Raw genomic sequence first — 14,265 nt, 5'->3', positions numbered from 1 at the left:
CAGTCTCCCCTATGATAATGGAAGCATGGATGGAATTGTCCCCATCATGTTAAAAAATCTGGTGGCATTTGCACGCTGAATAAAAACCATGCCTCTTCACTGGGGAAGAATCCACACATTTTTGTCATGGGATGCAAGGCATTTCTGGCCTTGCATCTCATGACACAGACCTGATTTCTGTTGCATATTTGTCTGGCCTCTTGGTTATATTGGTTTGCATTATTCCCTCTTCTAAAACCTGTCCCTGCCCCAAACTCACTTCTAACTGCTTGTTGGAATGTATCCAGTACTTTAGTATCCATCATTCGAATGAAGCCTTCAAGCCTCATCTAGCAAGCACTAATCTTTCCTCCCCTACATCCTCTCACCCTTTGGGCTTCAGTATTGTTTATTTATGTATATTTCTGTATCTCCTTTTGGACAGTGGCCTACTGTGTGAGAATGAAGAATTTGTTTTATTAACCATATCTCTACAGTTCTCAGTGGGGTACTGCTCAGAACAGATCGTCAATAAATATTTGTTGTAGGTTTAAATAGCAAATTGCTACTGCAATGAGAACAGCTTTAATTTTGAGAAAAGATTTGCAGAATTTTTGGTTGATCCTCACACATAGGCAGCGCGCACACGCGTGCGTGCACACACACACACACACACACATATTTTAAAGTGCATTTTCTTTTAGAATCTATTACTATTATCATAGTCTGTTCCAAACAACAATTTCACCAAAACAATTATTTTAAAGGTCATGTTCAAATACTCTATAAATATAAGCCTCTCTGGAGTAATATTTAGAAAACATTGTAAACTAAATTAGATGTTTTGTCCCTCTGAGGCTAAGTATGTTTTCATTTTTGTGTGCAAATAAAAAAATATTGATTTTTCTTTTTCTTTACTGAAAAAGAAATCCTTTGAAACACATTATGTAAACTGGATATGTGCAGCAGAAAGCCAGATGTCCTAAGGGCACTGAAATAGATAAATTAGTATCTAATAACTTAAGGATATCTTAAGGGAAAACTGATGTATGTTGTGATTCAGAAACTTACAGCTCACTGGATATTCTGCTTCATATCACGAGAGCCTCCAGAAGCCACTCCATTGCTGTGTATCAACATTATTGGTATAAATGTCTTTTCCTACTAGATAGTTGCACTCAGAACCACTTCATTCACCCCTGAGTATTAAGACTATTGGTATATATTTTTCTTCACTAGATTATAAATTCCTTGAAAGAATATTCTCTTAAATTACTGGTACTTGTCTTTTTCCCTCACTAGGCTTAAGTTCCTGCTGGGTAGGCACTGTCCTTCATATGCCACCAGCTCTTACCATGGAGCGTCACACATAGCATTCGCTCAGCAGATGGGAAATTCATCTTGCCCTTGGGCTAACTACAAGTGTGACTTCATTTCTTTGCTCAAGGACACTTCAGCCTATCCCTGATTTAGAATTCTGCATTACTTGTAATACAGGTTCAGACGCTAGAAGCGAGATCCGAAATAACAGTGGTTTAAACAGTCCAGGCGTCAGTTTCCCAAGACTTCCTCCTCCGTCTAGCCGGCCTTTGCAAGTGGCCCTGGACCACCGTGTGCAGCTGTGCGAGGTGGCCACTGCACCGCTCCGCTCTGTGGTCTGTGGGAAGGGTGCTGCTGCGCCAGAGAGAGGCACAACTGTTGCACAACTGTCGTACAACTGTCTTCAGCAGCCCTGCGGCTGCTCCATGGTGGTAGAGATCCTGCTCCTTTTTCCTACTGCCCCCTCTTCCAAAATCCATCACGATGCCAGATGGGTCACTGCCACCACGCCCACATTCCGTAAGAGCATGCTTACTGGAAGCTGCTTGTGTCGCTTCCACTCACATTCCATTTTCTCGAACTTAGTCACGCCGCGGCGCCTAGCTGTAAGGGAGACTGGAAAATTTCTTTATTCTCAGTGCCAAGTTGTAACTCAAGGGCTCCATTACTGTAAAAGTGGAGAGCAGATTTGGAAGACAACTGGAGATGTCTATTACAAACCAGAATGCCACCTTTCATTTTTGTCACTTACATTTCTATGTCTGCAATCTTTATTACAACTTTCATTTGTCCTTTATTCCTGGTAACCAGGAATACCATATTTGTTGTCTAAATTTCTGCAGTAGCATCTGTGAATAATGACAGTTTTGTGTCTTTCTTTCTCACATTTAGACATCCTCCCCCACCCCACCCCGACCTTACTTCACTAGCCAGGATCTCCAGAACAAAGTTCAACTGAAAATGTGATAGTGAACACACTTGCCTTGTTATGACAAGGAAAACATGCACGAGACCACCCTGTAGTAAGTCTGCTGTAGGCTCTTTGTAGGTTCCATTCATTGACTTAAGGAAATCCCCTTTACTCTCCATATGAAGAACAGGGCATCTATAAGAAATAGTTTTTGAGAGATTAAGTATCTCGAGAACAGCAGCATGATTTTTTTAGCTGCTCTGAGTCCCCGAGGGATGAGCTGACATCACATGGAGAAAAAAAAACCTGTCCAGCTGAGCCCAGTCAACTCAGAGGATGGTGAGAGTAAAAGGACTGTTTTAAAGCCACTGAGTCTTGCGGTGGTTTATTAACTCAGAAATATACTATTAAAAAATACTTCTCATTTACATTACAATTCATGCATGCAGTCTTGCTTCTGCCACCAACACTCAAATCTGTTCCAGTAAAGCTCCTAATTTAACACATCATTGGAAACCTAATAGGCAACTTCCCATCCTTGCCTTGCTTAAATTCCTGACACGTTTAATTATTGACCACTCCTCTTGCTTTATAAATGTGATATATATATATATATATATATATATATATATATATATATATATATATATGAATATTTCCACATGGTTCCAAAACTAAAAAGTTTGCCCTGGCTAGTGTGGCTCAGTGGATTGAGTGCCAGCCTGTGAACCGAAAGGTTGCTAGTCCGATTCCCAGTAAGGGCATATGCCTCGGTTGCAGGCCAGGTCCCCAGCTGAGGGTGTGCAAGAGGTAACAGATCAATGTATCTCTCACACGTCGATGTTTCTCTCCTTCTCTTTCTCCCTCCCATTCTCCTCTTTCTAAAAATAAATAAAATATTAAAAAATAAAAGTAAAAAAACCTAGAAAGTTTAAAATTGTCACCAGCAAAGTCTCCCCTCCATTTTTCCCCACATCTGATCAAGTCCACTCTTACCTCTGCCTCCAATGGGTAAAAACTATCTTATTTTCTTAGCTTTCTTTCTAGAGTTTCTGTATATGCATACAAATATACATTTCTCCTCTTCCTGCTATTTAAACCAAACATACATTTTATACATACTATTATACCCCATTGTTTTTTTTCCCCCATTAACAATATGTCTTGGGGATTTTTATATGTAAGGAACTCAATTTTAAAATCATATTCCTTAAAAAAAAAACTTCTATCATATTGCTAGTTCTAGATTAAAATGCTATTTATCCCACTAAAGGATTTGTACACAGCCCACTGAAAGGTAAGATATTTTAGATTCAGAAATAGTCAAGCGTGCCATTTCTCATTAAAGTCTGCACTAGTAAGAAGAAAAAGTAATCAACAAATAGATCATAAATGGATTTTCCCCGTTTCACCTTGAGTGTATGTACATGACAATTCGTCCTGTAATGGAAGTGCATGACATTAAGCTTGAGATTGCTGAGGCGTCCATTTCAAAGACACCCGCCTCAAATAAACACACCACAGGGCCAGCTATACAACATGGCCACTCCACCCATTAAATTCCCCTTCATAAAGTCCTGGGTGACCTAGATAACTGGCCCTTTGACCTCTGGCTTTCCCCTTCTCATGCTTTAATTCCTGCTCTTGTTTTAAATTCACCAATAAAGAGTGAACCCTCAAAATCCTAGGGTTTTGGCCAGAACCCCTGGTCTTGGCTCTCTATCTTTACCCACGACCTCCCTGGTGGCCTCCAGGACCTGTGAGAAATGAACTGTTTTCTCAGACTTCCCTGATGGTTGTTGCTGAGGTGCATCTTGCAATCATAATAAGAACCACCTCAGGGGCAGTACCAGCCACAACATGGGCCCCAGGCAGGGTACGTATGGGCCCAGGTGAGCGTCCCAGGCATTCCCAGCTGAGAACATCGATCTCCATAAGTTGTCGTGCAAAACACACCTTCACCAAACAAATATTTCAGTTTCAAGTGAAAGTAGATTCATGGTTGTACTTAAAGAGACTTGGATACAAAAAATGGAGGAAAGAATGGGAAATGAAACACACAAATCCCCTACACATATGACAAGTCCAAGAATCTTTTCCTTTGTCTCATAATAGCAATTGTACCTTCAAGTAACATTGAAATGAAAAGTCCCCCTGACACACACCATAGGCAGCATTTCATTTTGGTGAGAGAAAAGCAGCAATCCATGAAGTCTGTTAGAATAACATGGAATTCATGCAGGGTTCCTAGCCTACACCATAACACTCAAAATTTCAAATGAAAAGTTATACAATCCATAAAAAAATAGAAATTAAAAAATGTACTTAAGATTATCAGGTAACTAAGTCTTTTTAAGCAAACTATAAAACTAAGGAAAAGATTGGCAGATTTTTACATAAAAATGTAAATCTCCTATAAGACAGAAGCCATCCAAACAAAGCTAAACATAAGCACTTGATGGAAACATATATGACAAAGCATGTACATACATGAATGCAACTTATATGCAGCTACAAATCCATAAAAAAGATGAACAGTTCCACAGGATAGCGGGAAAACAGAATATGAAAAGACAATTTACAGAAAAAAATACAAATAACCAATAAGCATAAGAAAAATATGTTCAATTTCAATAATCAAATAGATACAAATTAAAAAATAGTTTTTAAGATGTACACCATTTAGTGTAACAATATAAGAAAATAGATACTCCCACACCTTTGTATTAGGATTGAACTGATATATCTTTTTGGAACAAAATTTAGCAGCATCTACCAGAATTTAAAAAGGGTATTCCCTTTCACCTGACAATTTTACACCTATAAGTCTCTCTTATTAATATATGTTTACATCTGTCCAAAGGTACGATGTATTTGGGCCTGTTACTACCCTGTCTGGAACTAATCCTGTGCTGGTAAAATGTTTATTTTAATAGTGTATACTTTATTTGGTTATAAATTTTGAATGATAAATTAACACATGGCCTGTTATATAACTTTCAATAAATGTGATCTATTATCATTACCACTTTATTTTGATGTGGTTATAATTATAGATTGTAAACAAAAATGTCTAGCAACAGAGAAATCCAAGACATAAAATGTACATATATGTATGTCCATGAATCTCCAAGACATTGTGCAAGTAAAGTCATATAAATTCTTTATAGATTATTCCCATTTATTTAACTCTGTGTGTGTGTGTCAAGGGAAAGAGAAAGAATGAATGCGTGTTTTATAAAGTTCTGGAGATACCAACCTGTTATTAATGCCTGAAGTATTGGAACAAAGGGAACAAATGAAGAGAAACTTATATTTTTTACCGTGTCATTCCATATTGTTTGAATTTTGACCTTTCTGAGCAGGCAAAAGAAGCTGCAATGTTCCTTCTAAAACCAGTGAACCTGTTGCATCTGAAACTATAAGAGCTGGACCTTATGACTTTAGTCAATTCTAGCCAAATTTGGTCATCTAGTTTTTCAGATTAAAAATGACAAAAGGTAATTTATGATCTATATTTTGCACACCGTTTAGGATAACAGAGATTTACCTCTAATTCTTTTAAATGGGGACATAAGATGAGCTTTTTCTTTTTTTAATAAATCATCTTACTGCTAATAATGGCAGATTAATGAGACATTTCCAAACAAAATTATTTCATCATATTCTGATTGAGGAACTTTTTATTTGAGAAACCTAAAAATCTTACATTCTTCTATTAGTAGCACACTTAAAAATTATGAATGTTATGCTGACACAATAGAATTCTCTAAAAGGATCTCCTGTTGTAACGATCGTAGTCCTATCCCCCACCCCTGGCACTCCTGTCAGGACGGAGGAAGCGGTCCGCATCTTCCTTCACCGCAAGCACTGTCCAGGGGCCAGGCTGGCTGGAGCGTTTCTCACTGCAGCTTCTGCCTTGTTTGGAACACTGTCAAGACACACGATCACCAGGATACCACATATATCCTAGAGGAGACCAATTTATAGGTAGCTCCTTTCCGCTGTCGTACTACTCAACGAAACTTTAGCCTTCTATTTCTAATTCAAAAGAAGAAAAATAGTTCAATATAAGCAATCTTTCAAACCAAAGTAGAAAAAAGTGTAGGAAAAGAAAATTATACTAAAACAATGTTCAATAAGTGATGGTAAATTTTAAGTAATAAATGGTATGGCTTTAGAAATTTCAACTGGCACACTATAGGTGTTATCAAAGCATTAAAAGTGTGGTAATTACTGGGGGGCAGAGAATATAAGGTAATGGAAAAAAAATAAATACAATAGAATACAAAAAATACAATAAAGATTAAATAGAAAAACCATTAAAAGTAAAAAATGCCTTTAATAGCTAACATTTATTGAGAATTTATATTTGCCAAGCTCTGTGCTACATAGTCATAGATGTTACCTCATTTGCAACTCAGAAAACTTCCTACCCCACGTTACAGATGACAGTTCTGAAATTGAAGAATGTTAAGCGCTTTTCCCTAATCTAGCACAAGTCCCACTCCCAGGCCGCGGCTCCTGACCATTGCACATGTCACGGCTCCACCACTGAATGTGACTGTTGAGACAGAATTTTATATGTGTTATCCGACTGTAATGATAATAATAATATAATAAGATATTGTTTACAATGTTTATTTTGCTAGTATTTGCCAATAAATAGAACTATCTACTCTTTACCACTCAAGAAATATTTATAGTTTTAATCTATTTAATTCACCCGAAACTAGAATTGGCACCAAAACAGCTCAGCCTTACTTCCACAAAACTTTTAAATAAATGTGGTAATAACTTATTTTCTCTTAGTGCTTTTTTACCCAACAAAAACCATATTTTAATGTAACAAAATTCAGTCAGTGTTTGTAAAGTATATATGCATCTAAGGTTAATTCACAGAAAGGATTTTTAATATACTTTCTCAAAAACTATCTGAATACATTACATAAAGCAGTTAACCCCATAAACAAAATAAGTAATTGGTAATTATCCAGGCCAAAAATGATTCATAAATATGAACAGGCCAACCTGTAAAATAACCAACATTTTCACAATGTATCTTTTCCTTCTAGCTGCGCTCATACCTGGTTGAGTCCTCCTGAGCCTCCTACTATTACTGAAATTATTGATAAGGTGAGTAGAAGTTCTAGGTTAATGCTTGGTGCAATGGTGTATAGGATTGTTAGTGGGGTGAGTTTTTGTCATGTTAGTAGGATTAGATCTGATGAGAATGGGATTCCTTGTGTGACTTCTGGCACTCAGAAGTGGAACGGAGATAGTCCAAGTTTTATGGTTAGGGCTAATATTATGATGATTGATGCGATGGGATTGAAGATTTTTGTAACTGTTCATTGGCCTGCGTATAGTAGGTTGATAATTACAGCTAGTATAAGTAGTATGGATGTGGTGGCTTGGGTTAGAAAATATTTGGTGGCGGCTTCTGTGGATCGGGGCTGATGATTTTTTATTAGTACTGGAATAATGGCTAGTATGTTTATTTCGAAGCCTATTCAGATTGCTAATCAGTGCGAGCTTGTTATCACGATTAGCGTTCCCAGGATGATTGTTGATACGATTGTGGAGAAGACAACGGGATTTATTAGTAAGGGAAGAATATAAACCAACATTTTCGGGGTATAGGCCCGATAGCTTAATTTAGCTGACCTTACTTAGTATTTGGTGTAATGTGGTAGCACAAAGATTTTTGAATTCTTAGGATTAGGTTCAATTCCTATAGTCCTAGAAATAAGGGGATTTTAGCCCCTATGATTTACTCTATCAAAGTAACTCTTTTATCAGACATATTTCTCATGTTTGGGGCAGAATACCAGCTATGATGATTGGAATGGTTACATGTCATATGCACAAGGCCAGTGTTAGGGGTAGGAAGTTTTTTCACAGTAAGTGCATTAGTTGATTGTATCGAAATCGTGGGTAGGATGCGCGGATTCATAAGAATGATATAGTGAGGAGTAGTGTTTTGATTATGAAATTTGTTGTATATGGTTCTGGTATAATAGGGTTGTTGTCGGCTCCTAGGAATAGGATTGTTGTTAGAGCATTTATTATGATGATATTGGCGTATTCTGCTAGTAAAAAGAAGGCGAAGGGTCTGCCTGCATATTCAGCGTTGAAGCTGGAGACTAGTTCTGACTCCCCTTCTATTAGGTCGAAGGGAGCTCGGTTTGTTTCCGCTAGGGCTGAGATGAATCATATCATGGCTGGCGGTCATGCGGGGATGATTAGTCATATATATTCTTGAGTGGTGATATTATTGAGTGGTGATATTATTGAGTGGTATAGGGGGGGTTTTTTTATGAGTGGTGATATTATTGAGTGGTGATATTATTTGAGTGGTGATATTCTTGAGTGGTGAGTGATATTCTTGAGTGGCTAGGGTAAGAGCTAGGATTGACGCGATAATAAATATGGCAATGGATGAGGTTAGTGGTCGTAGGGGTTCTTGGGTGAATAATTTTACAGCGTCTGCGATTGGTTGGAGCAGGCCATGAGGTCCTAGCTGCGCTTTTGCTACCTGTCACACTGTAGTTCATACTGCTTACTACAGACGATATTGACTCCTCTGCAAAAAAATTCTGAACTTTCCAAAATTATAATTTTCAGAAAAATATATTTTAAATGCTACAAATTCAATTTCTATTTAAGTTACCTCATACATGTTGATTTTTGGAATTAAAACAAAAAGTAACACCAGATTTGGAGTCAAACCTACAAATTAAAAATTAAGTTGTAGCTTTGAAAATGACTTAACATTTGATGCTTAAAAATCTACATTCTCCCAGCTGAAAATTGTTTTAAAGTCTTTTTTTCCTTCTTGAGGACACAACATAAATTAATCTTTCCTCAGTTCTTAAAATTGTGTTATAAGCATCTTAATAAAGTTCAGCTAAAGTTTAACTCAATAAAATATCTTCTAAACATTGATTTTGCCACAAATCTATTTTCATCAATTTATGATTCAGGTAAATATAATTCAGGAAAATTATAATTACTTTCTGTCATGCAGTTTTCTCAAAAACTGGATCATGTATATCTTCCACAATCCTGAATTTATTCCTAAAATTTGTGTACTTTATTTTAAAAAAAAGATTAGAGGTTCTGTTCAATTAACTATACTGCTAAATAAAAATCTTTTGACATAGTTGCTAACTATAATGCTGCTCATTTATTTCATGTCATTAAATTCAGCACAAAAAAAAATCCTATTAATATGGATTTTACTACTGTTATCTTACGCTCTACTTTACTTAAGTGAATGGACAGATCAATCATATGGCTATAAAATGTTTTAAAAACATACAGAATGTCTTATTACTTCATACTATGTATCGGATTTTTTATCTTTATAAACTTAAAACTATGGTGCTCGTTTTGATTAGAACAATGTAGGAATGCTGATTTTTCAGTTCTATAAGAAAGTGGAATGTGGGGGGTGTGTAAGGTAGGGGAGAATAATGGGGAGAAATGGGGACAACTGTAATTGAACAACAATAAAAATTTAAAAAGAACAATGCATATGGCAATTGTAAGAAGTCCTCTCTCCACCCTGATATTTCTCTGCTGCAGTGTTTCTCAAAGGTGGTCAAAGAGCGAAACTGCATGCATCAGACCTGCCCAGCGCCTTGCCAAAACCAAAGAGTTCTCAGCCCCATAGTCACTGATGCAAAATCTCTCAGTGAGGAACTCTGGGGCCCTCAGATGATTCTTGTAATAGCTGTGGTCTGAAAACCATTGTTGTACAGGCATAACCTTCAATGTAAAACCACACACAGTATTAAGTGGATTTAAGAAAAATTTTTAATTTTCAAATTGTACAAGTTGCATTTTTAAATATACAAGTAAGACACCATCATAAATCAAAAAATAAAACATTTTTACAGCAATCTCAGTCTTGCATTATATATCATTTTAGTAAAGTGGAACACCGGGTAAAAGTATGTAATAATGTAGAACAGAATACTGTAGTTAAGAATTTTAAAGTAACATCAAAGTGTATTAATTACTTAAAAGTTTTACAGCTTAGCAGCCTAATGACCAATATAAAGGCGAGTTAATAATATGCCTGGAAATTGCATGTGTAAAAAAATTTACTACTTTTTAAGCACATAAAAAGACATTAATCTCCATGTATCAAAGCACAGGCATATTCAGGTAAAACAAACAAACAAAAAATTCCCAGTGCCTCATTGTCAAAGCTAAACTCCAATGAATTAGACCAAAAGGCATTCTATTAGCAAGATACCTACAGGTTACTCTGCAAACAAAATATTTTAAAAAACCTAAAACATCAAAGTTAGTATTGCCAGTAGATGGAACAAATCAACATTTCCGCCCAGGAGTGAATAAATTAAATCTAATGATGAGGAAACATCAGACAAACCCAAACTGAGAGACTTTCTATAAAACACTTGTCCTGTACTGTTGAAAATGTCAGTCACGAAACAAAGAAAAAACAAGGAACCACTCCAGACTAAAGAGATGACGACTACATATAATGCCCGAACCTGGACTGGATCTGGATGCAGAACATAGACATGTTCAGAACATATCATGCTAATGAGATTCGAACAAAGCCTGTGGTTTAGATAAAGGCATTTTATAGACGTCAATGTCCTGATATTGATCTTTGCACTGTCGCTATGTCAGAGAATTTTCTTGTTCTTAGGAAATACACACTGAAGTGATTAGGGATTAATGTTTTCAGCTTCTCTCCAATGACTCACAAATTATAATTATATATGGAGAGCAAGCACATGGAAAAGAATGTTAACAAGTGGGCAATTTAAGTGAAGACTTTCTACATTTTTGCAACTTTCCTGTAAGTTTGGAGTTGTTTTAAACTGATAAGAACAGATACTACACTTGAGCTTAGCCAAAAGGCTGAGAAGCGAAGTTTGAAATTTTTTTAAAAACAAGTGATAAAAATATTGTAAAAGCTGTAATAAGAACACTAAAAAAAAATTCAATTTTGTAGAATACAGGGTCCAGCAGAAGTAACACCTGCTTGAGTATGGTTGGTAGGGTAATAATATGTGTGTAATAATTTAGTTTTAATTTGAACATTTCACCTAAAATGTTATATGGTGTGTTTGAGTGTGATATTATGTTAAAGCATTACATGCTTATGACTTTGTAATAAAAGATTTTGTAATAAAAAGGAGTGTTATTTGTGCCAGACCCTGTATCTTTCTAAGCTTCATATCTAGAAGAATTATGTCTATTTAAGATGTTTTGTAAATTTAGCCTAAAAATATGAACAAATTGAACTTTCAATTCCATTTAATGCTCAACTAGAAATTACATAACTGTTGCTCTTTTATTATGTAAGTACATGTATATTCCAGATCTACATATACGTTAAAAAATACTTCTACATTTTGTACATTCATTTAAAAAATATTTTAAATGTTGCTTTTTAGAGTTCATTTTTCTTTAAATGTCTTAATGATTTATCAGTTTTATATCAATAATTGATTTTACCTTGCTTGAAAGTAGTTTGAAACCAGAATGTTATCTATTTTGTGGTGCTGATACACTTATACATAAACAATATAAATAACAAAGAAGCTTGCAATCATCAGATTACCAATGCACAATATTTTGTTACAAGCACAGATAATTACTTTGCAATGTGATTTCCTAACCAATTTAACCTAGTAATTGTCAAAGGTTTGGGTAGAGAAAGGTATGGCAGAAGGAGGTAATTTCCCTGCAACAGTTTTTGGCACACAGTAGGCCCTGACCCTTGTGGCTCAGTGGGTTGGGCGTCATCCTGCAGTGAAAGGTCCCTGGTTGACTCCTGGTCAGGGCACATGCTTTGGTTGCAGGCTGAGACCCTGGTGGGGGGGGTGTGGGAGGCAGCCCAGCAGTTTCTCTCACATCAATATTTCATCCCCCCTTTTCCTCCCTCCCCTCCCCCTCTAAAAATAAATAAATAAAAATCTTTTTGCAAAAGATTTAAAGTTAAATGGAAGATACTGAAGATAAACTAAACCTAAAGTTATGTGTACTTTGAGTATATTAATATACTAAGGGGGACCCAAGAAACGGTATTTATAAAAAAATATGTATTTATTCTTATATGTTTAAACTTCAGTCACCTTCAAAGTACTCGCCACTTGATGCAATACACGTATTGAGGGTTTTTTTTCCACTGCTCAAAACAGTTTTTGAACTCCTCGATTTTGATGTCTTTTAGTGCTCCTGACAAAACATTTCATTTTGAAGACTTTTTTCATCCAGGGAAACAAAAAAATAGTCACTTGGGGCAAGATGGGGTGAATAGGGAGGGTGGGGCATGGGGCTCATACAGTTTTTGGTCGAAAACTGCTGAACACTCAGCATGCTATGGGCAGGTGCGGTCATAAATCACCCATCATGAAAGAGGCAAATGCGTTAAAAGTTTTCAAAAAAAATTTTCTCAAAAACCAAACACAGCCTGTTACAACAATGCCAGCTGGTTACTGATACACATGGGTTCTTAGAACAATCACCTAGTGGGAGAAGCCTGTCCTACAAGGGGCCCGCCCTCCCAAAGATAATTCTGGTTTTGGGGGGGGGTCTCCTCTTGTTAATCACTGAATAGTTCGATGCACTTTTTCATCATTCTGTATGAATTTATTGAATACTTTTTACACATATTGCACTGTGGGGCATACACTTAGTGTAAAACACTGTTCCAAGCTCAATGAGTTTGTACGTTGTTTTTAAAATTATTTTTATTGAATTTATTGAAGTGACATTGGTTAATAAAATTATATAGGTTTCAGGTGTACAAATCTGTAATACATCATCTGTATATTGAATTGTTTTCACCACCCCAAGTCTTCCATCATTGATCCCTTTACCCTCTTCTACCTCCCCCAACCCTTCCCCTCTGTTGTCTGTGTCTGAGGTTTGTTTGTTTTTCTCTTAATTCCTTTACGTTTTTCACCAACCTCCCAAACCCCCTCCCTTCTGACAGCTGTCTGTTCTCTGTATCTATCTATGAGTCTTTCTATGTCGTTTGTTATTTTGTTCATTAGACTCCACATATATGTGAAATCATATGCTATTTGTCTTTCTCTGGCTGACTTATTTCACTTTGCATAATACTCTCTAGGTCCATCCATGATGTCGCAAAGGTAAGATTTCCTTCTTTTTTATGGTAGTATTCCATTGTGTAAATGTCCCATAGTTGTTTTATCCACTCATCTACTGATGGACACTTGGGCTGTTATTGCAAATAACACTGCAACGAACATAGGGGTGCATATATTCTTTCGAATGAGTGTTTCTGGTTTCTTCAGATATATTCCCAGAAGTGGAATCACTGGGTCATGAGGCAACTCCATACTGTTTTTCACAGTGGCTGCACTAGTCTGCATCCCCACCAACAGTGCACAAGGGGTATTTTCCTTTTTAATTAAAATTAATCACAATTCCTACTTCAAGATATCCCACAACTTAAGGGGGAAAAAAGAGTATTAGAGCTGCTTAAAGGAAGTACAAGTTGAATTAATACAAATTTCAGGAAAAGGATTTGAAATATATTTCTGAATCGTATCTAACAAAATAAATATGTATGTGAACATTTTATACTATGTTACCAAAGATAAAACTTCCCTGAAAATTTCTTTCATATAAAAATTCAAGATGAAAACAGATCAAGCCATGTAAGCAGAGAATATATATGTGCAGTTTGAGAATTAGTAACCTAGTACATACTGTTCATTAAAACATTCAGCTGCAGAGGAAATATTAAAATGTAATGTAATAAAAATAGCACCATTTAAAAATCAAGTTAGGTAAAATGAAAGTCTGCAAAACTATTCTGAACTACAAACCATGTGAAATCATTTCAAAAGGGGGTAGTAACAAAATGTTGAAATGTAATATTACATGTTGATGTAAATGCAAACACAGAGCATTTAAGGCCAAAATTACACCTATATATTGTAGTAGGCAAAAGTTCCTTTTCTTTTTAAGTGACATATTTAGTATTCCCTCTAAATTGGGTCAGTAAAGCAACATACCTTAACATAAGGGGAAAA

General features: G+C 36.1%; 1 pseudogene; it reads right to left on the bottom strand.

Annotated features, from left to right (window-relative positions):
* Window positions 1–10,918: 10,918 nt before the first annotated feature.
* LOC129087737 (uncharacterized) lies at window positions 10,919–11,125 on the bottom strand (annotated as a pseudogene).
* Window positions 11,126–14,265: the final 3,140 nt, after the last annotated feature.

The sequence above is a fragment of the Pteronotus mesoamericanus genome, unplaced genomic scaffold (assembly GCF_021234165.1).
Source record: "Pteronotus mesoamericanus isolate MK-2021 breed Mesoamerican mustached bat unplaced genomic scaffold, CSHL_Meso_final contig_130, whole genome shotgun sequence".
Classification (NCBI taxonomy): Eukaryota; Metazoa; Chordata; class Mammalia; order Chiroptera; family Mormoopidae; genus Pteronotus; species Pteronotus mesoamericanus.
This window is presented reverse-complemented; position numbering and strand designations above follow the sequence as displayed.